Source organism: Narcine bancroftii, chromosome 8 (assembly GCF_036971445.1).
Source record: "Narcine bancroftii isolate sNarBan1 chromosome 8, sNarBan1.hap1, whole genome shotgun sequence".
NCBI lineage: Eukaryota > Metazoa > Chordata > Chondrichthyes > Torpediniformes > Narcinidae > Narcine > Narcine bancroftii.
The window spans coordinates 51,185,087-51,212,006 of record NC_091476.1 but is presented as its reverse complement, the minus strand read 5'-3'; the positions used below and the strand labels follow the sequence as shown (position 1 = coordinate 51,212,006).

At 41.8% G+C, this 26,920-nt stretch overlaps 1 protein-coding gene across 10 annotated transcripts in view; it reads left to right on the top strand.

The window, feature by feature from the left end:
• The window catches only part of klhl13 (kelch-like family member 13), a 182,973-nt gene that overhangs the window by 49,365 nt on the left and 106,688 nt on the right, over positions 1-26,920 (top strand). For 2 of the 10 annotated variants that reach the window (XM_069893686.1, XM_069893685.1), the window contains exon 2: positions 19,553-19,621. The exons of the other annotated variants lie outside the window; for them this stretch is intronic. The gene's annotated coding sequence lies outside the window, so the exon portion shown is untranslated. The remainder of the gene's footprint in view (positions 1-19,552; positions 19,622-26,920) is intronic. 10 annotated transcript variants of the gene reach the window in all.

The window sequence follows — 26,920 nt, the reverse complement described above, 5'->3', positions numbered from 1 at the left end:
TGTAGAATATAGAAAGTGAAGCGGTGATGAAGGTTATAAGAAAAATGTTCCACAAAGTCACAGAGGGAATAGTTCCTAAGAATGCTGAGAGGGGTAGGAAAAGATGTATTCGGTGGAGAAACCTTTAATGATTGAATTGGTGGAAGGGGATCCTGCAAAAATGGCATCAATGTAGACCAGAGTCAGAATAACATGAAAACTGTCCTTTGTTAGAAACATACCACAGTATCTGGTCGAGTCTGAGTGCTACTGGTACCATGTAACCCCGTGGCATAGTCAGGTGGTCGGCGACTAAGCTGACACTCCCACCAGGGTTGACTGGCTATGCACCCTGCAGGATAAAAAACAAGACCTGTCAAAGGACGGGCAAACGCTCTTGTAGGGTTAGTGGCCATCTAGCAAACACGTGTCTTGAAGCGAGGAAAGGGCATCCCTTGCATTGAGGCTTGGTTTGGCCATTCACTGTAAAAGAACTTGCCCCAGCTGTCTTGGACCTCCCAATGGCACTGGATCCAGGAGGGGATGTCGAGAGGTGGGTCTGGACCTGTGCCACCCCTACTCAGCTAAATCCATTCACGCACATGCTGCTCCTTTCTGAGAAGTGTGATATCCTCGTACCAAACAAAGGAACCATCATCATTCTTTGGGAAGGATAACCAGAAGAACACCACAGTACAGGGAACAGGCTCTCCAGTCCATGTAGTCCACGCCAAACAATTATTCTTCCTAGTTCCATTTATCTGCACTAGACCATAGTCCACCATATCCTTCCCTTTCATATATGTATCCAAATTTTTTTTCATTGTCAAAATTGGGTCCGCATTAATCACTTCAACTGGCAATTTGTAACATAATCTCATCACTCTCTGTGTGAAAATGTTCCCCCTAAACATCACCTTTCACCCATAACTCATGTCCTGTAGTTCTTGCCTCACTTGATGAGAAATTATTATTGGAAATTCTGGTACAGAAAATATTATCAATACTGATGTTGTGGAGTGTATTTACGGATAAAATGCCTTGCAGAGGCATGGAAGAAAGAGTGGAAGCTAGGAAAGAAATTGTGGAGGCCCTTACAAAAATATTTATATAATTTTTGGTCCTTGTTAAAGTGCTGGAAAGCTGGGTGTTGTGCTGGTATTTTATAAAGAGCTCCAAGAAAGATAACCTGATTTGGTAAAGTTGCTGGATGGGATTATGAGAGATAGGATCAACTGGTATTTGGATAGGCAGAGGTAGTTAGAGGTAGTTAGTAGGCTTTGTGTGTGGGCAATTGTACCTCATGAATCAAAGAAGTGACCTAGAGGATTGATGAGGCTACTGTATATATGGACATTCCTTGTCAAGGACCTACGTGGAAGGTTTGATCACACAGGATCCAAGGTGAGCTTGGCCAATTAGGTTCAAAATTGGCTTAGTGGAAGGAGATAGAAATAGACAGCACAACATTAGACTATAATTACTTACAATACCCAGCACATAATAATTTTATGTGTGCACACCTTGGTCCAGAGAAATGCTGTTTCATTATGTTGAACATCAGGTGATAATAAACTTGAACTTTGGGAACTGAACAAAGGCTTTTTAACACTGAGGCAGAAATAGATTTCAGAATATAATTGATTTGAGGGGGTGGGCTTTAAGAATATTTTTAAAGGAAGAAAGGTAAATTTCGAGGTTTTGGCAGGAAATTTGAAAGTTAAGCGGACTCTGGTAGAGAGATGAGTTCTGGTGTGCTCAAGCAGCTTCACGCAGGGTGTTCAAATGAATGGATCTGTTATTAGCGAACACTTGGACAGCAGACTTTTGGATGACTTCTCATGAAATCAGAACAAAGGAGATCAATAATGAGAGCATAGGAAACATCGTGCACTGCCCACTATTGTTGTATCGTCAGCAAATTTGTAAATGGTATCATACCGAGCCATACGGTCATAGGTGTAAAGCGATCACAGCATGTTGACGCTCAGACAGGAGGTGATGTGTGCTACAATGTCAGGCTCTCAAAACAACTTGAGCAAGTTCTGCCATTTAATAACATACAGTTCAACTCCGATTATCCAAAATCAGATTCTCTGAAATCCTCGTTTATCCAAATTTAAAAAAAAAATATTTTGGATAAATGAGGATTTCTGAAACATATCGAAAATCTTCATTAATCCAAAGTTTTTCAGAGCCGAACTGATCTCACAGGTTGAAAAAGAATTCACTCAACATGACATTAGAACAATAGTCCTCGATTCCCCTCTCTCTTTCCATTTCTTCTTTACCTTCCCATTTTGAATTTTTTCTTCGACTCTCCCTCTCAAACTGTGTGCCACTGTCTCCCAGTCGCAGACAGTCAGAAGAATTCCTTGTCCTAGTCTCATCAAGGAGAGAAACCTCCCGGGCAGGAGCAGGACCCCAGGCTCAGAGGCATTCCCTCCCCTCACCTTCCCTCGGCACATCGGAGCTCCCGAAGCCAACTCCAAACCTTCTCCTTGACCTATTACCGCACATGCACACTAGACTCCCCAGTAGGTCTCAGGGATGATTCAGAGTCGGGAGTTCTGGTGACCAGGGAGAGAGGAGTCCGCCAACTCGCCAATGAGTGTTCCATCAGCCCAGAAAGCCTCCCCAGGGATCAGCGACAGTGGAGGGAATGTATCGGGGATCTGCGGTGGCGTTGGGGCCAGCATTCTTTTGGTGAGAATTAAACAGTTTTAATGGTTAAGAAGCATTCCCTTGTTGTTTGTGGCTGTTTAAACATAGGTAGGTGATTTGCTGTTGCTACTGGGCTGTTTTTTTAAAAATGGCCAGTTATCTGAAAAAACAGTTTATCCTGAACATTTTGGATAATTGAGAGTTGTACTGTACTGTCTAATTGTAATGTTGACTCCACATTCCTGTTGATCCCCTGGTCAAGTATCTTTGTCTCAAAAAAAAATTGCATCCACTCCCCTTTGTGGAAGAGAGTTCTGAAGATTTGCAACTCTTTACAACTTCAATTTTTGACTCCACTGGTTAGTGAATGGGGTTGATTAAGTGTGGTTCTTGGAGCATAGTTGCACCGTGACAGTGCCCTTGGAAAATAGGCCTGAGATTTCATGTTAGATTTATGAAGTAGATATCTTGTCTGACAAATCTCCATTTTTAAGATTAGAACTTGCTGGCTCGTAAAGTGTGTGTTATAAAAATCAGTCAAGCTGGTGCATTTGGACGTCTAACTACTTTACAAGAAAGGGAAAAATTATTGTCCTGATACCATATGACGAGACTGTCTAGTTCCTTCCTTTGTGCCATTGTTGTATGTGGAGGAAACCATCTGAAACTTATTTGGAAGTCACGTCACCTGTCAATCAAGGTTGGACACTGGCCACCCATTAGTGCACAATTGGCTGTTGGCTAATTTAAATCACCTAGGGTCATTTTTGGCTAGAAACACAGATTAGCATTGTGTATAACACCAACACAGAGCACATTCTTTCTCTCTTCCTTGTGGTTCAAGCCCCAGACATTGCTCCATGCCAGGTCGCTACTTTGGACATCGTTGGAAGTGTCGCAGGTGAGGTGAGCCGTTATATTACGATAGATCATTACTTGCAGAGAGCTGCATCGTAGTTAGTACTGGGAAGCGGGCGTGTAAGGGTCCCTGTTTGTAGTGTGTGACAGGTTGAGTATAGATTTATAATTGTCAGAGTTCAACAGAAGTCTGAGGTGAATATCTATATCATCACTTAAGTGAAATAGTGACGGAGTACCTTTTAACGTTCTCCCCTGTTTCTTTCCTGTGTGTTAATTAAAATTACATGTGATTGTAACACCTGCGTCCAAACTTGTCTGTCTGTGAACCCACCAAATCTGATAATTGGCACTACCAGCAGGGTTCAAAGAGTTTTGTCTGGACACACATGGAGTCAACCACGTGGAGTGGAAGATCATACTAGCAATGTGGGGGATTGAACGTGTTTGTCTGGGCATCCTGTCGGGTACATGGGTGATTGTGTGCCTGCACACCAACAGGGGCAGTAGGAGGCGACCCACAAATAGGGAAGGGACCCTGGTATTGGACTATAAGATCCTCGGGTGGGCAGATGACTATCAGGGCTTCAGCCATTTGGCAATGTAAGCCACGCCATGCCAGTCAGCTGGGTCAACAAGTTGGATCCCCCACAGAGAAAGGCACCACGTGATCTCCCTTCAGGCAGAATTGGGGTTTCCTGGGACCAGGGGGAGTGGTGGGGTAGCCCTATGGCTACTAGTATCCCTACTGGTGTCATTGGGATATCATGTTGGAGTTGAGCAGGCAGGGTGCTTAGAAAGATGAGCAGATAGAATCTCTGACAATCGAGAATGGGTCCCTGCAGCTGCTGCTAGGGCGCGCATAAGCTGTGTAGAAATGAAATACACTCAAGCTGGCTTCCAGCTGGTCAAAGTTTGGCAACTTCAGGCATCCCATTGATCTGGCTGCCTATCATCAACCCCTCTCCCATATCCTGGGGTCAGCTGTTCAACTCCTTCACTGAGGAAGAACAGCAATAAGCCTGGTTTATGGGTGGCTCCAGTTGGTGAAAGAACAGGAAGAGGCTATGGTGAGCGGTAGCACTATACCCAGGCATGGGTAAGACCCTTACTCAAGAGGGGGCTGGGGGGGGGGGGGTGGTGGTGGAATCCAGCCAGCTCACAGAATTGATTGCAGTAGCACTGGCAAACGGGATGGTGTTGTAGATGCCTCGCTGGCACAAGACAGGGGTGGGAACGTGGGCAGAAGGCTTAAGGGTGGCACTAAGCCAGGATCAGGTGTGGATGGCCATAGTTAATTAGCCTATGTGCCAGCAGATCAAACCACGGGGCTGGGTGACGGGGACACCGGGACACATTCGGTGCAGCATGGGAGCAGGCCAAGCCTGGTAAGTTGACTATGTCAGCCCTCTCCCATACCAAAAGAAAAAAAACATATATACAAATGATGGTGGATACCTACTCTGGTGTCCTGGTGGCGGTGCCCTGCGTGTGGGCTGACCAGGACAACACCATTCGGGAGCTGAAATACCTCTCTTCCATTTATGGAACACCATGGGAGCTACAGTCTGATCAAGGTTCACACTTTACAGGGGCTAATGTACAAAATTGGGTCTGTACAATCCCTATGATCCACTAGCATCTGTCAATAGAGCACATGAACAATCTCCAGATATGCATGCTGACACCTGACAACATGCTCAAGGGGTGGTTCACATGCTGCAAGAAGCAGTGGACCATCTCCATTCGACCTACTGCACAGAGTGGGGTCCCCGCTTTCTAGACATTTGGCTACATTGGCATATTAAAAATTGGATGAGGTTAACCTTCATGTCCTTGAGGAGTCTGGTAGGGCATGGTACAATAGCCACAAGGTCCCCCCAGAAAGAGGGAGGTAGTTGCTTGGGGACTAGGAAGCACTTGGTGTATTGCGTTCCTGGGACAAACTGCATTAATATGCTACCACACTAACAAACTCTCCAAAAGGGAGTGGAATTCCACACACTGATTTCAACAGATTGCTGCGATCCCATCACTGATTTCAACCAGCACCTTTACAGCAACCAGCAAGAACCAGTTTGACACTTATGTAAGGAGCTCTCTGCAAGATAGGCAAGACTGTTGACATGGAAACCTAAACCTCAACATTGGACATCCTTTGTTCTAAACCTTCCAAGTACAGCCTTTGTAATGGACCTTTTTTATTATTGCACCTGAAATATGGTATCTACAGTACTCTGCATGATGTCTCACAGCATACTCAGGAAATTATAGTTTCAGCTTTTAATTGCAATGCTACCGATCATAGTTACCATGTTACAGATCACACACTAGCAGGAAATATTACATATATTTTGTTACCACTTGGTAATGGCAGCGTCCCCACCAGCCCTCCCATTAACAGAAACAAATACCTTATGGGTGGGTGCTTCAGGAGCTTCTATTTAAAATCCTGACTCTTGGCTCTCATAACAGGGATCCAACATTGGCACTTGTTGCACCCTTTAAAAAGAATGCGAGCAGGAACGGCATTCTGGTGTCAGACGACAGCCCAGAAAAAAACGGGGAGCTCCAGGTACACCCTGGAGGTAGGTCTGCCCACTGCCTCACCATGGGATAGAACAGTGACAGCCATTTGGGCTCTGTGCTTGGGGTGTGCCCAAGTGTGAGGCAAAGGCTTGGGATGTGCAAGCTCTGGCACCTTGCACTGTCTGCTCACAGACGTTGGAGGTAAGAGTACTAACATTTGCCAGCAAAGCTGGAGAAACAAGGCACGTGAGTTGATGACCAAATTTCTTCGTCGACCCTCCACTCTGGCACTGGGGATCAGCTCTCACAAGCACCTTGCTCTATTGGAGACATAACGACCCTGTTTGGTCAGTGGTGGGGGAGGGAGATGGTGAGGCGCTGTCATTGAATTTGCTTATGTGTCTTTTCCAGCATATGTAAGGCACGTGTATATATTGATCCACTTGATTTGTATTTTTTTTAACATGCCTTTTTGCTCTTTTATTTTCTTTCCCTGTTTTTATAAGTCATAAGATGTACATAGAGTCATTCATTGCCATCATAATGAGTGCAGAGTAATGTGACTTCCGAGGGGTGGAACGTGGCAAGATAAGCAAGACTGTTGCCATGGAGGAAAGTGGCCTCCCTTCCTGTCTGGAATGTGTATATTGTGGGTGGACATGTGTCCTCCCTGACTGAAGGTGGGAGTCCACCCACCCATCAGTGCACACCTTGCCATTGGCTGATTTAAATCTCCTAGGGTAATTATTGGCTAGAAGCACAGATTAGCACTGTAAATAACACCAAAGCACAGCACATTCTTTCTCTCTGGCTCATGGCCCAAGCCCCAGGCATTGCTCTATGCCAGGTTGCTACTATGGACATTGCTGGAAGTATCGCAGGTAAGGTGTGCACAACACTGAAGCTGAGCCATTGTATTGTGGTAGATCAATACTTGCAGAGAGCTGCACGCCTGTTGCTCAGGGAACTGGGTGTGTGTGTAATATGTGAGCAAGAGGAGTCCAACCAAAGGTCTATAATCATCACTGAAATGAAATAGTGATTGAATATTGTGAACGTTCTCCCCTGTTTGTTTCCCGTGTGTTAATTAAAGTTTTGTGTGATTGTAACACTTGTGACCAGACACTTCTCTCTGTGAACCCACTGAACCTGATATTCTTCCCAACACGTCATCGAAGTCTGTCCTTTAACAGTGGTGCCATCCACAAACTTATTGTAAACAGGAGGAAATTCTTTAAGAAGTATGAAAACCAAGAACGTAGACTTGTAGGTCTTCATTGTTGGGGTCTTTCATGGCTTGGTTCAGCATCATGCTGAAGAAGATTGAAAAGAGGGTTGGTGCGAGAACACAGCCTTGCTTCACGCCATTGTTAATGGAGAAGGGTTCAGAGAGCTCATTGCTGTATCTGACCCGACCTTGTTGGTTTTCGTGCAGTTGGATAATCATGTTGAGGAACTTTGGGGGACATCCGATGCGCTCTAGTATTTGCCAAAGCCCTTTCCTGCTCACGGTGTCGAAGGCTTTGGTGAGGTCAACAAAGGTGATGTAGAGTCCTTTGTTTACATCCGGTACCGCACGGATGGCAGTCTCTTCAATCTGAGGCGCCTGCAAGCTCACACCAAGACACAAGAGAAACTTGTCCGTGAACTACTCTTTGCAGATGATGCCGCTTTAGTTGCCCATTCAGAGCCAGCTCTTCAGCGCTTGACGTCCTGCTTTGCGGAAACTGCCAAAATGTTTGGCCTGGAAGTCAGCCTGAAGAAAACTGAGGTCCTCCATCAGCCAGCTCCCCACCATGACTACCAGCCCCCCCACATCTCCATCGGGCACACAAAACTCAAAACGGTCAACCAGTTTACCTATCTCGGCTGCACCATTTCATCAGATGCAAGGATCGACAATGAGATAGACAACAGACTCGCCAAGGCAAATAGCGCCTTTGGAAGACTACACAAAAGAGTCTGGAAAAACAACCAACTGAAAAACCTCACAAAGATAAGCGTATACAGAGCCGTTGTCATACCCACACTCCTGTTCGGCTCCGAATCATGGGTCCTCTACCGGCACCACCTACGGCTCCTAGAACGCTTCCACCAGCGTTGTCTCCGCTCCATCCTCAACATCCATTGGAGCGCTCACACCCCTAACGTCGAGGTACTCGAGATGGCAGAGGTCGACAGCATCGAGTCCACGCTGCTGAAGATCCAGCTGCGCTGGATGGGTCACGTCTCCAGAATGGAGGACCATCGCCTTCCCAAGATCGTATTATATGGCGAGCTCTCCACTGGCCACCGTGACAGAGGTGCACCAAAGAAAAGGTACAAGGACTGCCTAAAGAAATCTCTTGGTGCCTGCCACATTGACCACCGCCAGTGGGCTGATAACGCCTCAAACCGTGCATCTTGGCGCCTCACAGTTTGGCGGGCAGCAGCCTCCTTTGAAGAAGACCGCAGAGCCCACCTCACTGACAAAAGGCAAAGGAGGAAAAACCCAACACCCAACCAACCAATTTTCCCTTGCAACCGCTGCAATCGTGTCTGCCTGTCCCGCATCGGACTGGTCAGCCACAAACGAGCCTGCAGCTGACGTGGACTTTTTACCCCCTCCATAAATCTTCGTCCGCGAAGCCAAGCCAAAGAAGACTTGTAGGTACATACTTGTCCAAGTTGGTAGAATATCTCACTTTTCAAGATGAGAAAGTGAATAGGTAATTATTCATAATCCGCTTACAGGCCTTCCTAGCTCCCAGTGAGTGCAATAGAAAATTAACAGTACTATATGTTATATAAAGTTATATAAAGTAGATAACTTCTACTTTTTTAACGTCTTAAACATTTTTTTAAGTTACAAATTTAACTTTATGTTTGGCATAGTGTAAAATTTAAGTACTAACCACAATTGCCAAGCACTGCTGAACAGAATTAGAAGTTATTGTCATGAACATATCACAAAATTTGTTGTTTTGTTACAGCATTACAGTGCAAAGGTTGCTATAAATTACATATTACAATAAATAAATTGGTGCAAAGAAGAGAAAGTAGTTCATTGACAATTCAGAAATCTGATGGTAGAGGGGAAGAAGGTCTCCTTGTGCCGCTGAGGATTCATCTTCAGGCTCCTGTACCTCCTTCCCGATCGTAGCAGTGTAAAGAGGGTATGACCTGGTTGGTGAGGGTTCTTGAGGATAGCAACTGCTTTCTTAAGATACTGCCTCTTGTAGATGTTCTCGATGGAGTGAAGATTAATGCCACTGATGGCACTGGCCAAGTTCACATCTCTAGTTTTTTGCTATTCTGTGGAACGGCACCTCCATATCAGACAGTGATGCAACCAGTTAGAATATTCTCCAGGTATACCTGTAGAAATTTGCAAGAGTTTATGGTGACAAGCTAAATCTCCTTAAATTCCTCACGAATTATAGCAACTGGTGAGCCTTTTTCCTGATTGCATCAAAAGGAAGGCCCCAGGACAGATCTTTGTTGACACCCAGGAATTTGAAAGGTCTTATCGAGGAGTCAGCAGTGGAAAGTGTTGAGGATTGGTTCATGTTCTCCTGATTTCCCCACTCATGAAGTCTACAAACAGTTTGCTAACATTAATGTCAGGTTGTTATCACACCACTCAACTAACTGTACTATCTCCCACTTGAACGCTTCATTGCCATCTGTGTTTCAACCAATGACCGTGGCATTGTCAGCAAATATGTAGACTGAATTTGAAATATGCCTAGTCACACAGTCATGGGTGTATATTGAGTAGAACAGTGGTTAAACACACAACCTGGACATGCGCCTGTGTTGATCATCAGTGAGGAGGAGACATTTCTGATTCGTACTGATTGTGGTCTTTTATTAAGGATCCCAGTTGCAGAGGGAGATGCAGAGACTCAGGTCTTGGAGCTTGTAGACCAGCACTGATGGTATTGAAAGCTAAGCTGTAGTTGAAGAGTAACCTGATGTATGTCTTGCTGCTTTCTAGGTGATTCCGATCTAAATGGAGAGCCAGCGATATTGCATCTGCATTGGAGCAATGGTGGGGGTAGTCAATTGCAGTGGATCCAGATCTTTACTTGGGTACAAATTAATCTGGCCATGACCAACCTCAAAGCATTTCATCGCAGTAGATGTAAATGGTACTGGGTGATAGTCATTGAGGCAACACACTGCTCTTCCTGGGGACCAGGATGATCGATGCTCTTTTGAAGCAGGTGGCACCTCCAATTCCAGCAATGAGAGATTGAAAATGTCCATGAACTTTCCGGCTAGTTATTTGGCACACAGTTTCAGTACCCTGCCAGGTACACCATCAGGGCCAACACCTTGCGAGTGTTCACCCTCTTGAAGGATGCTCTGAATTTGCCCTCAGAGAGAGATATCACAGGGTTGTCAACTTCTGCAGGAATTCACATGGATACTGTTGAGTTCTATTTTTCAAAGCAAGCATAAACAGTTGGCTTTGGAGAAATAACAGATCAGCCTGTACTCTTCTTTTTCTTTGGCTTGGCTTCGCGGACGAAGATTTATGGAGGGGGTAAAAAGTCCACGTCAGCTGCAGGCTCGTTTGTGGCTGACAAGTCCGATGCGGGACAGGCAGACACGATTGCAGCGGTTGCAGGGGAAAATTGGTTGGTTGGGGTTGGGTGTTGGGTTTTTCCTCCTTTGCCTTTTGTCAGTGAGGTGGGCTCTGCGGTCTTCTTCAAAGGAGGTTGCTGCCCGCCAAACTGTGAGGCGCCAAGATGCACGGTTTGAGGCGTTATCAGCCCAGTGGCGGTGGTCAATGTGGCAGGCACCAAGAGATTTCTTTAGGCAGTCCTTGTACCTTTTCTTTGGTGCACCTCTGTCACGGTGGCCAGTGGAGAGCTCGTCATATAACACGATCTTGGGAAGGCGATGGTCCTCCATTCTGGAGACGTGACCCATCCAGCGCAGCTGGATCTTCAGCAGCGTGGACTCGATGCTGTCGACCTCTGCCATCTCGAGTACTTCGACGTTAGGGATGTAAGCGCTCCAATGGATGTTGAGGATGGAGCGGAGACAACGCTGGTGGAAGCGTTCTAGGAGCCGTAGGTGGTGCCGGTAGAGGACCCATGATTCGGAGCCGAACAGGAGTGTGGGTATGACAACGGCTCTGTATACGCTTATCTTTGTGAGGTTTTTCAGTTGGTTGTTTTTCATCACCTTTGTTGACCTCACCAAAGCCTTCGACACCGTGAGCAGGAAAGGGCTTTGGCAAATACTAGAGCGCATCGGATGTCCCCCAAAGTTCCTCAACATGATTATCCAACTGCACGAAAACCAACAAGGTCGGGTCAGATACAGCAATGAGCTCTCTGAACCCTTCTCCATTAACAATGGCGTGAAGCAAGGCTGTGTTCTCGCACCAACCCTCTTTTCAATCTTCTTCAGCATGATGCTGAACCAAGCCATGAAAGACCCCAACAATGAAGACGCTGTTTACATCCGGTACCGCACGGATGGCAGTCTCTTCAATCTGAGGCGCCTGCAAGCTCACACCAAGACACAAGAGAAACTTGTCCGTGAACTACTCTTTGCAGACGATGCCGCTTTAGTTGCCCATTCAGAGCCAGCTCTTCAGCGCTTGACGTCCTGCTTTGCGGAAACTGCCAAAATGTTTGGCCTGGAAGTCAGCCTGAAGAAAACTGAGGTCCTCCATCAGCCAGCTCCCCACCATGATTACCAGCCCCCCCACATCTCCATCGGGCACACAAAACTCAAAACGGTCAACCAGTTTACCTATCTCGGCTGCACCATTTCATCAGATGCAAGGATCGACAGCCTGTACTAATATCAGGCAAAATACACTTGTGATATGTAAAAGTACAGTATGCAAAATGGCTGCACTATGGTTCCTGAGGTCATGTACACTACTTGAATAACTTAGCAGCTTGTTAGTGAGTCCAGAGCAACAGTGGTTACTGCAGGAAGTGAAAAAGAATCTAGACACACTCCTTATGCACATAAACTGGTTCCACGGAATGTTAGAAAATTTGTGAATCTTGAGGCTATTTGGCCCATCATATTCATGACTTTTGAAAAAGAATTTAGGCTGCTTTAATTCATTATTCAGTACTGGATATGTAGCCTTGAAGTCATGGCTCTTCAAGTGCACGTCTGAGTACATTTACATGCGATAAGGGTTTCTGCTTCTGTCACTATTTCTGGCAGTGTTTGTGACCCATACTATGCTCATGATGAAATCTTTCTCTGTATCACCACTGTGGTAATTCTACCAATTATTTCAAATTTATGCCATTAATTTTTTTACCGCTCTTGAGGAAGTTCGGTTTTCCTGTTTATCAAGGTCCCTCATAACTTCATATACCTTGATTAAATATCTCTCAACCTCTGCTGTTTCAAAGGAATCAGCCATAGCTTATTCAATTTCCTGATGGTTAAAAGTTTCCTGTCATGCAAGATCCTCCCAGGTTGATTGCAGAGATGAGGGTTGTTAGCCTATAAGAAGAGACTATAGCCCCTTTCATACTTGCATCCCAGTAAATCAGCTGTTCAGTGTCCCAGGATAGGAATGGAGGTTTGGCCTTTCACACGAGACCACTCCTAACTGGGACACTGAAAGCTTTCACACTTGCAAGGGTTTATCCCCTGCATTTGTCTGTTCTACCTTTAATAGGAAGTGCCTGCATTGCAATTGCCCATTTCACACTTGCCTGATCTCAATGCGTGATTGTACTAGGGGTCTAGGCTGGCAATCCCCGGTACGAGATGATGTCATCTGAAGTCGGCGCTGAGCAGATTTTGCTTTCACATTTGGCCCTTTAAAGGCTGATTGCCGTTTGATTCCTGGGATTATTGGCAAGTGTGAAAGGGGCTTATGATCGCCAGAACTAAACATTGGAATTTAAAAGAATGAGAGGGGATTTTATAGAAATGCGTACAATTATGAAAAGCATAGATGTGGAAACAGGAAAGTTGTTTACACGGGTAGATGAGACTAGAATTAGGGGAATTCAGAGGAGTAGGATTGGAGTGCCACTGAGGGTAGTAAGGCTAATGGAGAGAATGTGGGGCGATGCAGTGGAAAATCAGCACAAAATATGAATAATTACATTTGTGACTTTACTATTTGGTCAGCTGGTTGGTAAATGAGCACAAATGTAATGAATGAACAAGACCTTGATGTGTAATGACACAAATGTGTAAGGCTGGGTGATAAAACAGCAGCTGAGTTGAGAAATAGTAAAAGCCTGCACATAAACAAAAATTGGGATGTGTCAGAGCAGAGATAAGGAGGCTGAGGGATGGAAGTGGGTGGTTTTTTGAGATTGGAATTTCAGCTTGGGGTGAAATAGCAACAAAACTGAAGGCCATGCTGTTGTTGAAACCTATTCTGCCATTTTGTTAAATCATGCTCGATTGTTGCCTCCTCCCCAGTTGCCTGTCTTTCTGCTGCATTTTGTGAATTGATATGTTTTATCCTTGTATCCTATGGCTTATTCCCAGACAGTGATGTGGAATTGTGGGAAGGGAATAGAATTTGAGATGTCACTAACAGTGCCTTTGGCCTCTCTAATATTTAATCGGAAGAGATTTAGACCATATGACATAGGAGTGGAATTAGACCATTTGACCTATCACGTTTTCCCTGCCATTTCATCATGGCTTATTTACTATTATTTCCAACTCCATTCTCCTTCCTTCTCTCCATTATTCTTGATCCCCTTTTGAATCAAGAACCTCTCTACCTCTGTCTTAAATATACCCAATGACTTGGCCTGCACATTGTCTATAGCATTGAATTCCACAGATTCACCACCCTCTGGTAAATAAATTTCTCCTTATTTCTGTATAGATGAAGTGGAACTAATCCAAGACCTGTGCTAGCAGGTTGTTTGACCACAATTTTCCACAAGGCAGGTTTGATAATAATGTTTGGAAAATCAAGAGAACATTTGTTAAAGTGAATTCTACAGTTAACAGAGCAGAAATGTTTATGTCTCATATGTGATTCTAGGATGGTATGTTATCTCTATGATACTGGAAGTAGAATAAACTGAATAGTAACTTGTGAAGAATCCAAGTCAAAAGAGCTGCTGATTTACTAGAGGTAGTTAACACTAGTGCTCAGATAATGTCATTTGGTAAGATGGATGTGGAGCTGCAGAAGTAATGGAATGAGAAAGAAATGCTGTCAGAACTAATATGTATAAATCTCATCAGAAATCTTGCTCCATTTTTAATTAATGCTATAATTCAAACCAATGTCATATTGTAGGACTGATTCCTGAAATCTTGCACATGATTGATGGGACATCAATCTGCTCCAGTCTCCACATACGTGAATCATGGCACTGGGGCAGTTTCCAACTGGAGCTTCACTACTTCCCCACGAGTAATGTAGAAATTGGATGACATTTCCCTATTATGTTAATCTAAGTTTTAATATTTCTGTTAATTTGAGATGTGTGTACAAAGCTACAGAAAGCAGAAATGGAGCTTAAGTGATGACAAAGAATCAGATTTGCTTCATTTTCTGTGATGAAGCCCTCATATGAAGCTCCATGGTCATGCCATTTTTCTAAATCTTATTGCCTCCAAAGATATGCTTTGTTCTAATCATGTCTGTCTTGTGGAGTGGGATTTGCATTGAACCACATATTGATTTCAGCTCTGTGGTGGGGTGTTGTAATTTGAAGCTCCTTTGTTTGATGCCAACTATTGGTCCTGCAGCAGTGCTTGACATTCTTGAATTTACAAGATTAATTTGCAGTTATTAATGAGGCTCTTATTTGATTACATTTACTCTTGATGAGTTATCAATAGTGTTAATGGTCAAATAAGGAGGAAGTGTGTTTTGCATTTTGTTGCAGGAGTTACGTTATTTTTTTCCTTTTTGTGTAGCATCAAAAGCCTTATTATTCACTTATGGATGGAAGACAGTTGATTTTAATCAACGTTGATGTATAACTTTTCAGTGATGCTATTATGTAATGGCATTGGAAAAAAAATCAGTATTTGGGTGAGGGTTACAAAGAATATTAAACAATTTATACCTTTCAGTCTATATGTTGTGTTGCATTAACAGTTGGCATTAAATAATATCAGAATATATTCTATCAAAGAACATTTGCTTATCTGGTGTTAAGTTAGGTGGTTTGTTTTCAGTATTGAATAAATAGTGTAGACTGTTTTCATTGTTTAGTTTTGTTAGGCAAGACAACAAACGAACAGATGAACCAGAAAGATAAGAAGTGTTAATGCATTTGTTTAACTGTTTTTCATGCAAATTAAATCTTGTTCCAGAATTGGAATCCTACTGGCAGTTAGCAAAGTTAGCAAATAAAGTGAATATTATCAAAATGCAAAAATAATATGTTTAGCAAGTTTAAGGATTAAATTTTAAAAAAGGAAATGAAGACAAAAAGAGGAAATGAGAAAATAATGTGGTTAATATTGAGAAAAGTTATATTTCACAAGGTAGCATGAGTCAGGAGGTAACAGATATAGATGTGGTGCTAAAGGAATCCTTTTGCAAAAGCAAAAGTTTAAAAAAACATTCAAATTTTGCAACTGTGTGAAATTATGATGAATATTTCTGTATTTTAGTTAAACCGTTAACCATGGGCAATTGTTTCTGTTATCAAAACCTTTATTTGTTCTAAAAGTAAAAACGCAGTGCTGGAGAAACTCAGTAGGTCAAGCAGTGCCCTTTATATAGCAAAGGTAAAAATACATCGGACTTCAGCCCTTCATTGAGGTATGGAAAAATATTGGTAGGTGTCCAAACAATAGAAATCGGGAGAGGAGTGGTCTCAAAGGCAGTAGGTCATAGGTGCAGAAGGGAGAGAGGGGGGACAGCAGCAATCAAGGGAAGGATGGATGGCTAGGTGAAGGGAGGGAGGAGAACTGGAAAGGGGAAGGGAGGGAGGTTGAAAAGGGAGAGAGGTTAGCAGAAACTGGAAAAGTCAAAACAGATGGCATTAACATTGGAGGATTGTGTCTAATCTTTGATTTGATTTTAGGGAATAAGGTTTAGGGAATGAGAGGACTTTTGTAGTAATCATAATTGGTTTGATTTTGGATGACGATGAAAAGAACAAAGATGGAAAAGGAGATCCTGAAATGGGGTAAGATGAACTTGGCAAGGCTGAGAAATGATTTAGAGAATGTACTGGAATCTATGATTGAATAGTTGAATCAATCTCAGAACAATGGGAATCTTTGAGGAATGAGATTCAGTCTGGAATTCCACAGAAAAACGGGGTGGTCCTGTCAAATCTAGAGCCCCCATTTAACAAAGTTCATAGAAGATATGAGCTAAAAAGAGAAGTTTATGTCAGATTATTAAAGCCAAATTCATCATGAAGCCATAAAGTGTACGGAAGGAGTGGAGGTTAAAATGAAAATTAGCAAAATGAGTCGGGATGCAAAAAACAGGCAAGTAAAATCAAAAATATTTTGTATATATCAAAAGCGCATGAGGGTAACTAGAGAAAGAATAGTTAGGAACTATTGCAAGCAATGGATTTTGGATGGGCTCTTAGCATTCTTTACAACTATTGTTACAAAAGAGGAGGGTGAAGGTGATGTAATTAAATATGAAATGTGTGAAATATTAGCTGGGATAAAAATAGTAAAGAAAAAGCCATGTGAAGTGGCTTCAGCATCTTTGAAACTGAATGAATTACTTGACCTGATGAAATTATCCCAACCTGTAAGGGAAAGCATTGGAGAAATTACAGGGACTCTTAAACTGTCATTTTCTTTTAAATAATCCCTGGCTACAGGAATTCTGATAATGTACTATTGTTTATAAAGCAAGATGGAGTAAAACTGCATAATGGAACATTAAATGAGCACTTCTCTGTGCAAAATGTTGATGATTATTATTCGAGCAATGGGAATTGGTGAGTCAACGTGAGATCCCAACCGTGCATACGCAGTCATTCTTTTACAGTCCGGAGGGGAGAAGCCACTGAATCTAAATGCGTTAAACTGGATGAACCTGTGACTGAACATTATGTATTACATAACAAACATCTTTATCTGTAATCAAAAAAGGGAGGGAGAGGTGGGCACATTGACTCACCAACTCCCACTGCTGAAATAATAATGATCAAACTTTGCACAGGTAAGTGCTTGTCTAATATTCCATTATTCTTTGCAATGTACATTGCTTTGCCAAAAATGAGAGTTTGTAGCCCAGTGGCTTATCCCCTTTGTGTGGTCTGACAGTCCATAAGCAGTTCAGCCTGTAGCCCTTGTCATTTTGCTGCATGTAGGATGGAAGCTGTGAAACTCTGCCCCTCTGAATTTAAAAGCTTATTGTAGAACCTATTAAAGGTTCTCTCATTACTCCATCCCACTTGATGGAGGATATCCCATATTGGGACCTATTGGCAGTTGAGGTTGCCACCGCTCTTGTTGAGTGGGACCCAAATGGAGTAATATCCACTCCAGCCACTATTGTGACATCCCCTAGCAATCTGGCCTATGTCTGGGAGGTAGCTCGCTGATGCGGTTTTTTATAACTTATAAAAAGGTATTTCTCATTTAGCCTAATATGTTTTGTACATACAATGTATCTTTTTAAACAAACCAACATTTATAACCATTCGTCTTCTCCGTATGTATGCAATGAGAATTTTGTCCCAATTCTCATTTGCCTGTTTGGTTTCAAAATGTCTGTAATTTGAATGCTTACACAGTCCTCCTCCCAACAGATATAGTCAATATGAATACAAGACAAAGTATGTACCCTCTGGGCCAATGTCAAGGCCACTAACTTAATCAACTTATGAGACAGGCTACGCAAATCCAAGCTGGAAGTTGGCGGCAATAGTCTTAAATAGTCCAAAACAATCTTTATGTCACATATTTCTTTATATCTGGGAACCGGAGGGCACAAGGAAAACACTCATGAATCTTTTGATCAGGGAGTGGTTCATCATCGCATGCCCAGAGTCCTGGAGCATCAAGAAAGCAGCCAGTGCACTCTTAGCTGTATTCACCATGTTGTAACTGGCCCCCTGCACATAAAATATATTGGTTAGGAAACTCAATATGTCTCCAATAGAGGCTGACTGTTCATTCAGTCTGTTTTGGGCACAGTACTTTCTCCATTTCCCCACATAGGAGGCGTACTGTTTTTGTATAGACTTTCTCCAAGATGCCCACAGACTGTCCAGAGTTCTAGGCTGCAGAGCATTTATATCGATCCTCGCTCTCTGATCCTGCAATCTAACAAACTTAAGTGAGACAATGGGTGAGATACCTTTGACGCCGGTTGGATTAACAGATCTTTGTTTTTTGTGAATACTAATAGACTCCCCACCATAAGTCTTAGGAGTATGGGGAACCAACATTGGGAAGGCCAATTTGGTACTACTAGCAGTCCCGAGGCCCCATCCTCCTGTATCTTATTCAGACATTTCACCACCAAGATGAACGGGGGGAACGCATAAAAGTTATATTTAGCCCAATCGAGGGTAAAGGCGTCAATGGCCTCCACTTGGGGATCCGGCAGCCAGGATACATACTTCGGACCCTGACCATTCAACTGGGACGTGAACAAATCTATCACTGGCATGCCAAGGTTATCTGCTAGCAGTTAAAAATATTTAAATAATAATTAAAATATCCACTCAGCGCTATCATTGAATTTCCTGGGCATCAGGTTTGCCTGGGTGTTTATCTGACCCGGCAGGTAGGCGACTGTATCCCAAATATTTTTCTGAATGCTAGCTTGTTACAAGAGGCAGATTTAAGACCTCCCATATTATTGAGCTAGGCTACTGCTGAAGTGTTATCCAGCCTAAGCAATACATGAATGTCAGCTTCCCTTGCACAGAATGACTTTAGTACTAATAAGCCCGCCAGCATTTCCAAATAATTGATATCGGATTTTGAGGCCTCCCTGAGCTCTCTGACCATCCATCTCCCACCTGCAGAGACCTTTAGATTTGTGGCTTCCCAACTTTCGCCACTAGCTTCTGACCTGATCTCCAGGTCCACCTTTCTGAGCTCGATCCTCGCGTAAGCCAGTGAGACATTGTCAATCCACCGTGCAAGATTGGATCTGGTCTCTCTGGTTAATCTCATGGGTCTATTAAAATGTCCCCTAGCTGCCTTAACAGCTGAGATTTTGTCCCTTTCCAGGAACCTGTAATTTAGCAGGCCATATTGTAGTGCCGGAAAGCCACCATCAGTTTCCCAATCAACCTGACCACCTTTCTTTTGGAGGGACGAGACTCTGTCATGAGGCCTCTGCAGGCTGTCCAAATCTCTGCCACTTTATCCTCAGGCAGGGTAACTTTCATGGCTTCTGTATCAATAATGAAGCCGAGGAATTTTAGCTTCTTTGTAGGTATTAGCACTGTTTTCTCGGGGTGAGTAAGAAACCCCACATGGCTTAATAATCTCAAGGTGTCCCGTTAGAAAACAGAAATATATGCTTGTAATCCCTTGGAGAAAATTACTTACAATCTCAGGAAAAAATATGATGTTTTTCTAAAAGTTTGGAATCCATATCTTCAAAACATAGGTGCTGATTCTTAATGATGCTCCTCTGTGTCCTCTGCTCTCTGCATCTGGGAACTACCTAGGATTCCAGGTAAGTCAGGATATTTGTCCCTTGGCAGAAGTTTGATGAATCCAATTAAACCTTTTCCTTTTTTTTTTCTTTTTTGTCTCTTTTTCTTTTCTCTCTTCAATTCTATTTACTATTTCTCTCCTTTTTTTTCCCCTGAGTGGATGGAAAGGAGGAGGGTTAGGGCTTGTTCTTTTTTTTTCTTACTCAAAATCCACATCGAATGATAAGATTATGTTTATTTTATGTAATTGATGAATTTCATGTTTTTATGTTGATTTGAAAATATAAATAAAATAATGCAAGGACCATGACACTTCAAATGGAGATGGAGCATTCAAGGTGGGATTAAAAATTCTAAATCCACTCATCAGGAGAACACAGAAGCTCTCTTGCACTACCAATGGCAGGTCCTACATAGACAGGATCAAGTAGAAGGTTGCTCACTTCTCAAAACATTTCAAATAATTTCAATTGATAATATGCAAAAATTGTATTATTATATATATTGTATTTATCTTTTAATTGATCAAAAGTTAAGAAAAAAGATCAGAAGAAACAATCTTTTCTCCTCTGTAAACCTTTACTGAACCAATGATCAAATAAAGAATTAATCAAAGTAAAAGGAAGAAGTTGATATTGTTTTAACAACATTGTTGGTAATTGATCATTTTTAATTCCTCTCTCCATATGTTTAAAATATATTTCAATATGGAAAAATCTTCAGTTCCTTTAATCGACTCACTATTCCATTTATACAAAATTAACTCCTGAATAGTTTCACTAATTTTATTCATTTCTATTTGAATCTAAGCTGGTTTTTCATCCCATTTATAACAGGACAAAAACCTCAATTGAGGTTTTAAAATAATTCTTACCAATAACGTTAATAGGATGAGTGAATTGTATTAAATTGAATTGTATTAAAATGAATATTTTTCCAGGAATATAATATTTGTTTCAATCATTGCCCATTCAAGTACCAGAATTTTTCTTTTGAAACTTGAAAAAAATAGTAAATAACCATTTGTCTTGGTGAATTTCTATTGCTTCTGGGTTTTGGGGTCCCCTAGGCGCATATCAGTAGTCAAGCGATAAGATCCCGCAGAGGTGTGCTGTGTCTCCACTACCCCCCCAAAACCAGATCCAGTGCGCCAGTGGCAGCACTATCATTTTTTTAAAAACTTTTTTTTACCCTTGGGTAAATTGAGTACATTGCTATCAAAGAAGACTTTTATTTAATGTGCGTGAACAGACATTTATGGTGCAAACAAAGGAAGACAATCTAAACTTATCCTTGTATTGACACAACTCTCAAATACTTGCAGCTATCTTAATTTCACATTGTTTGGTCTCAGTGGTTGCACCATACCTTGTCACTATAACAAAATGCTTGTGTATCTCGAGTATTCATTGTGATTGTCTCATTCAAAGATGCACTGTTTTTCTGGCATTTTTGTTGCTGTTTTGATGAAGACAGCTGACTAAAACAATTAATCCTTGTTTCTCTTTTGTAAAACGTACAATGATGTAAAAAGCAACATCTATTTCAAATTCATTATCTCATCCATATCTATGCTAAATTGGAAAACTGTTTTATGTTAATAATGAAGGGCATTGGCATAGTTCATCACCAGCCTGTGGCTGGTTATAATATTTGGTCGTTAACATCTTTTGCTATTTTACCTCTTTCCCATCCCAGCCAATATAGTTCACTCAGATATAATTGTACATTCTTCAGAGGACTAGATGAAATAGAAACAGAGTAGATGAAATTGAATGACCTAAATGCTTTTCAATTTGATGATATTAGATATCATCAAAAGAGAACCTCAAATAAAATGTAATGTATGATTAAGGTGGAGCACCCATTTTTTTGGGACTACCAATAAAGCACTATACAGTATTTTGAATTATAATTTTACTTCAGTCGATATATTTAAAACAAAATGAAGTTAAATATAGTTGAATCACAATAGATTTCAAATTGTAAAAACTCTGCTATTTTGTTTTTAACTTTTAGCTCGACTCTTTGCTTTAAATGTTCTTTGGAAACAGTCCAGCGATTAAAAATTGGAAATGTTTTAAAGCTTTTGGACTTGCAGATTTTGGGCATTGCGTTCTCTGCGAATTTCATTGCCTATGTTTAATTATTTTAAGGAAAGAACATCCATTTAGATAACACAAGCATGCTAATCCTATTGGATGCAAGGTAATTAATTGAGAAATTTCGTTCCATTAACATAGTTCATTTGTTTATAGCAAAGTCTTGTAAGCAGCAAATAAAATAAATGGTAAATATTTTTATCAGGTTAGTTGAGGTATAACTAGGGGCCAGTACACACAGAAATATTTTGAATAGTGCCAGGGGCTTGGTCACATCCGAGAGTGCAGGTGTGGCATTGGTTTAACACCTCATTTGAAAGACGCCATCTCCATCACTGCTCCATTCCTTCACTACAACGTAGAATAGTTGGTCAATACGATTGAATTACATTATGGAGAAGAGACTGAATGTAGCCCTCTGAATCAGCAATCAGAGTTCTGATGCTGAGCCAAGCCCTGTGCTTATGTTTAGCTTGGCAAAATTAAGAATTAAAGTTTGATCCTTTCCCAGACAGGCCTGTCAGTCCCAGGAATGAAATGGCCATCTTTCATTACTTTATATTCAAGGTGCTAATGAATCCTGTTACATACTGACTCCTATCTTTAAGTGATGTTCTACAAAGGGAATAGTTTGAGATCTTAATGTACATGCTCAGTATGCTATTGAAATAGAGAAGAGGGGGATTTCTGGGGCTTGAAAAAGTTATTTGTCCTTACTAACAATAGACAAGGTCTTGGAAGACTGGAGAGGAGCCATTGTTATTCCTTTGTTGAAGTACAGAAATGGAGATAATCCAGGAAATTATAGACTGGTGAATCTCACATCAGTGCAAGGGAAGATATCAGTTAGGGATAGGATTTATGCACATTTAAAAAGGGATGGTCAGATTAGGGACAGAGAGGCTTTGTGTAAGGCAGCTCATAGTTTACAAATCTGATTGTTTTTTTATGGAAGTGGCAAAAGTGGTTGGATTTTAGTATGACATTTATCAAGGTACCTCATGGTAGGTTAATTCAAGTGCCTGCTTCAAACATTTTATGATTTTACACCAACACCTCCACTTTCTAAGGAGTCTGAGGAGATTTGGCATGTTTTCGGACACTCTCATGTGCACTGAGGAAAAAGTATACTGACTGGTTGCATCAGAGCCTGGAATGGTAATTCAAATGCTCAGGAATGCAGAATGTATCAAACATTGCCAGGTCCATTACAGGCTCCAACCTCCCATTCACTGCAGACTTCTATATGAGGTGCTGCCTCAAGAAGGCAGCCAACATCATAAAATGCCTCATCATCCAGGTTACAACCTCTTCTCAGTGCTACCTTTCGGAGGAGGTATAGAAGCCTAAAAACTCGCACCTCTAGATTCAAGAACATTCTTTCTGACAGCTGTCAGTCTCTTTCCTTTGTTACAATAATCAAATACTGCTTTAACAGCAAAAAAAGGACTCTGCACTATTGCCAGTTGTTTTTTGCATGATGAATACTTTGAATATCTATTATCTATCTTCAGCATTTATTGTCTCTTTTAATTCAAATATACTATGTTTACTAATATAGTTTTTTTAAACAAGGACCTGTTCAGATGCAGCAAGTAAGGATTTTAGTGCATATGCACAATGTATGTGACAATAAACATTATAATATAGATCATGTACAAACAGCAGATATTTAGTTTAAATGTGGCTCTGTATTTGGTGTAGACATCACAGACTGATGCATTGTTGCATATCTTTACATAAACTATATTTTAATTACAGTTTAAATTTACTGACCTCAGTGTGAATTATGCGAGGTCATTTCAGGCCTCCGTTCTAAGAAACAGAATTAGTCCTCATTTGAAAGAATTCATTGTCATATCAAGAACCTGATGTCTTTGTCACAGGTCCAATGTATACTGGGGAAAAGAACCACCACCAATTATCCAACATATTCTGTGCCTTATGATTTTTTTTTTTACCATTGATTCTTCCAAACTTTATTCCATCTGTTCCAGAATGTGTTCTTACCATCAAACACTATTTTCTCAGCATTGTTTTGCTGCCCTAATTTACTGCTGTCAGCATTGTTGGGTTTTAGAGTGCAGAGAAGATATGACACTAACCTCTTGCTAATACTCTATTGAGCAAAAATCTTAAAAAAAAAATCAAAGAGCACATTTATTGCAAAACATTTGGTCCTGATTCCATTGTTGGAAAATTTGTCTTAATGAAGTCTCAGCTTCAAGTGACAAATAGAAATAGAAAACTGGCTTTAAGCATGGTAAAGGTACTTGGCTGTTTGATGGACTCAGCAATAAAAGGGGAAGATAAATGCAAATAAATGTATAGAACGGTACCAAAAGTGAGTATTCAAATATGACTATTAATTGAATCCTCTTGCAATCCAGATGTGCTTGTACTAAGGAATATAAACTGTATAACCTTAGGGCCTTGGTATGACTCATTTCTGGCCCCCAGAATTGCATGGCTGACAACAAATCAACCTTACAATTAGTCAATGATATATCGCATGATCTATGAAGCTCATTCATGTCAATAATGTTGTCAGGAAGAAAGCAAATTTGGCTATAGACAGATTTTTTCCAAGTAAGGTTTTTGAAAAAATCGTTATGCCATTGACTCAAATATTGAAAAACATTCAGAAGGTGGTTTAAAATAATAGACTCTTTAGATTTGAATTCCTTTCCCCTTTTGATAATCTGGTGCTCATTGAACATCTGGAAAATTTCCCTTAAAATTCAGATAGAAAGTTCTGTTTTAAATGTGTACACAAGCTCACAAAACACCAAATTTTGTGGCTTGTTAATGACAATAAATTCTGCTTCAAGATGTCCAAAATAAAAAAAAGCTTCAACAGTGATCACTGTATAGCAATAATAAATATTCACTTAAAAACGAGAAGGATGATTTTATTTTTTGCACAATAGCGACCACTTTCCAAGATAAATGAGAAGACACAGGATACAAAAGCTGCACAAAGGATCAAATAAGTGTGAACATCCCCTCTTAACGCTGCAAACAAATTTCTTCTCAATAAAATGAATACAAGTATTTTGTGTAAAACTACCCAAAATCCAATTTAATGTATTTACATTCTGATCACTTTCAGGGCATGCAGTACATTTGTGGCTGACATGGTTCAATTGTTCGTGTTCTTGTCAAGTATTTATCAGTAAGCTGTACAAGTCTCACTTCAGAGACATGCGCACGTAATGAATGATGCCCTAGTGCAATTCTCAGGAAGTGTTCTGGGAGCACTAAGGAACTGAAGGTTGACTTCAGGAAGGGAAAGGCAGAGGTATACAATCCAGTGATCACTGGGGGATCAGAGGTGGAGAGGGTGAGCAAATTTAAGTTCTTGGGATTCACTCTCTTGGAGGTTCTTTTCTAGACCCAACACACCAATGGCATCATGAAGAATGAACGTCAGCATCTCTTCTGCCCCAGGAATTTGTGGAGGTTTGGTATGACATAAGAAACCCTGGCAAATTTCTACAGATGTGTAGTAGAAAGTGTGCTGCATCACAGCCTGGTAGCGGAAATACCAATATCCCTGGGCATAAAGTACTCCAAAAGGTAGTGGACACAGCCCAGGACCCTCCATACTATTGAGTACATCTACAGGGAACGTTGCTGTTGGAGAGCAATAGCAATCATCAGAGACCCTCACCATCCAGCACACGCTCTGTTCTCGCTGGTGCCATCAGGAAAGAGGTATAGGTCCCACAAGACTCGCACCAGCTTTAGGAACAGCTGCTATCCTTCCACCATCAGACTCAATGACAAACTCAATAAGAGACTCATTTAAGAACTCTTACTTTATACTTTATTAATTTTCTTTTTGTTCTCTCTTGCACAGTCAGTTTGTTTACATGTTTTACACCATGTACAGTTTTTTTGCATTACCAATTAGTGGTAATTCTGCCACACCCACGGCAAAATGAATCTCAGGGTTGTATGTGATGTCATGTATATACTCTGACAATAAACACTCCTGTTCGGCTCCGAATCATGGGTCCTCTACCGGCACCACCTACGGCTCCTAGAACGCTTCCACCAGCGTTGTCTCTGCTCCATCCTCAACATCCATTGGAGCGCTTACATCCCTAACGTCGAAGTACTCGAGATGGCAGAGGTCGACAGCATCGAGTCCACGCTGCTGAAGATCCAGCTGCGCTGGATGGGTCACGTCTCCAGAATGGAGGACCATCGCCTTCCCAAGATCGTGTTATATGGCGAGCTCTCCACTGGCCACCGTGACAGAGGTGCACCAAAGAAAAGGTACAAGGACTGCCTAAAGAAATCTCTTGGTGCCTGCCACATTGACCACCGCCAGTGGGCTGATATCGCCTCAAACCGTGCATCTTGGCGCCTCACAGTTTGGCGGGCAGCAACCTCCTTTGAAGAAGACCGCAGAGCCCACCTCACTGACAAAAGGCAAAGGAGGAAAAACCCAACCTCAACCAACCAATTTTCCCCTGCAACCGCTGCAATCGTGTCTGCCTGTCCCGCATCGGACTTGTCAGCCACAAACGAGCCTGCAGCTGACGTGGACTTTTTACCCCCTCCATAAATCTTCGTCCGCGAAGCCAAGCCAAAGAAGAAAAAATCTGAAATCTAGACTGTCTTGTTTTATGAGCCATCATTGTGGTGAATGTCTGCCAAGCTGCCTGTCTCCCCCTCCCCTCTGGCAAGCCTTGCTGTACTAACATTGGCTGTGCATTATCTCTACTGTTAAGGACACTCCCCTTGGATATAACTGTATATGCATCTCTTGTCTTTCATTATTGTACCATGAGTTTCTCCTAATAAAAGCCATGATTATTGTTTGACCACACAGTCTTTGTCTACTTCATCAACTTGGACTTCAATGTTATTAGCAGAGAGTTCAAGTCCACGTAACGTGCGGGAGAAGAATGCCACAGGTCTGCCCTTATGTAGTGGAAGAATCTCGTGACTCCTGGGTGGCACAGTCTGCTATGGATCTCTTTTAGCCCCTCCAGCTGAGCACCAGCAGCAGATCGTGACAATGCGTCAGAGGGATCATTTAACCTGCCCGGTCTGTACTGGATCTCATAATTATAAATTGAGAGTTCTATTCGCCAGCGTGCCATCTTATCGTTCTTGATTTTACTTTTGTGTTTAGTACTGAACATGTAGACTACAGATTTCTGATCAGTGACGAGAGTAAATTTTCTGCCAGCTAGAAAGTGT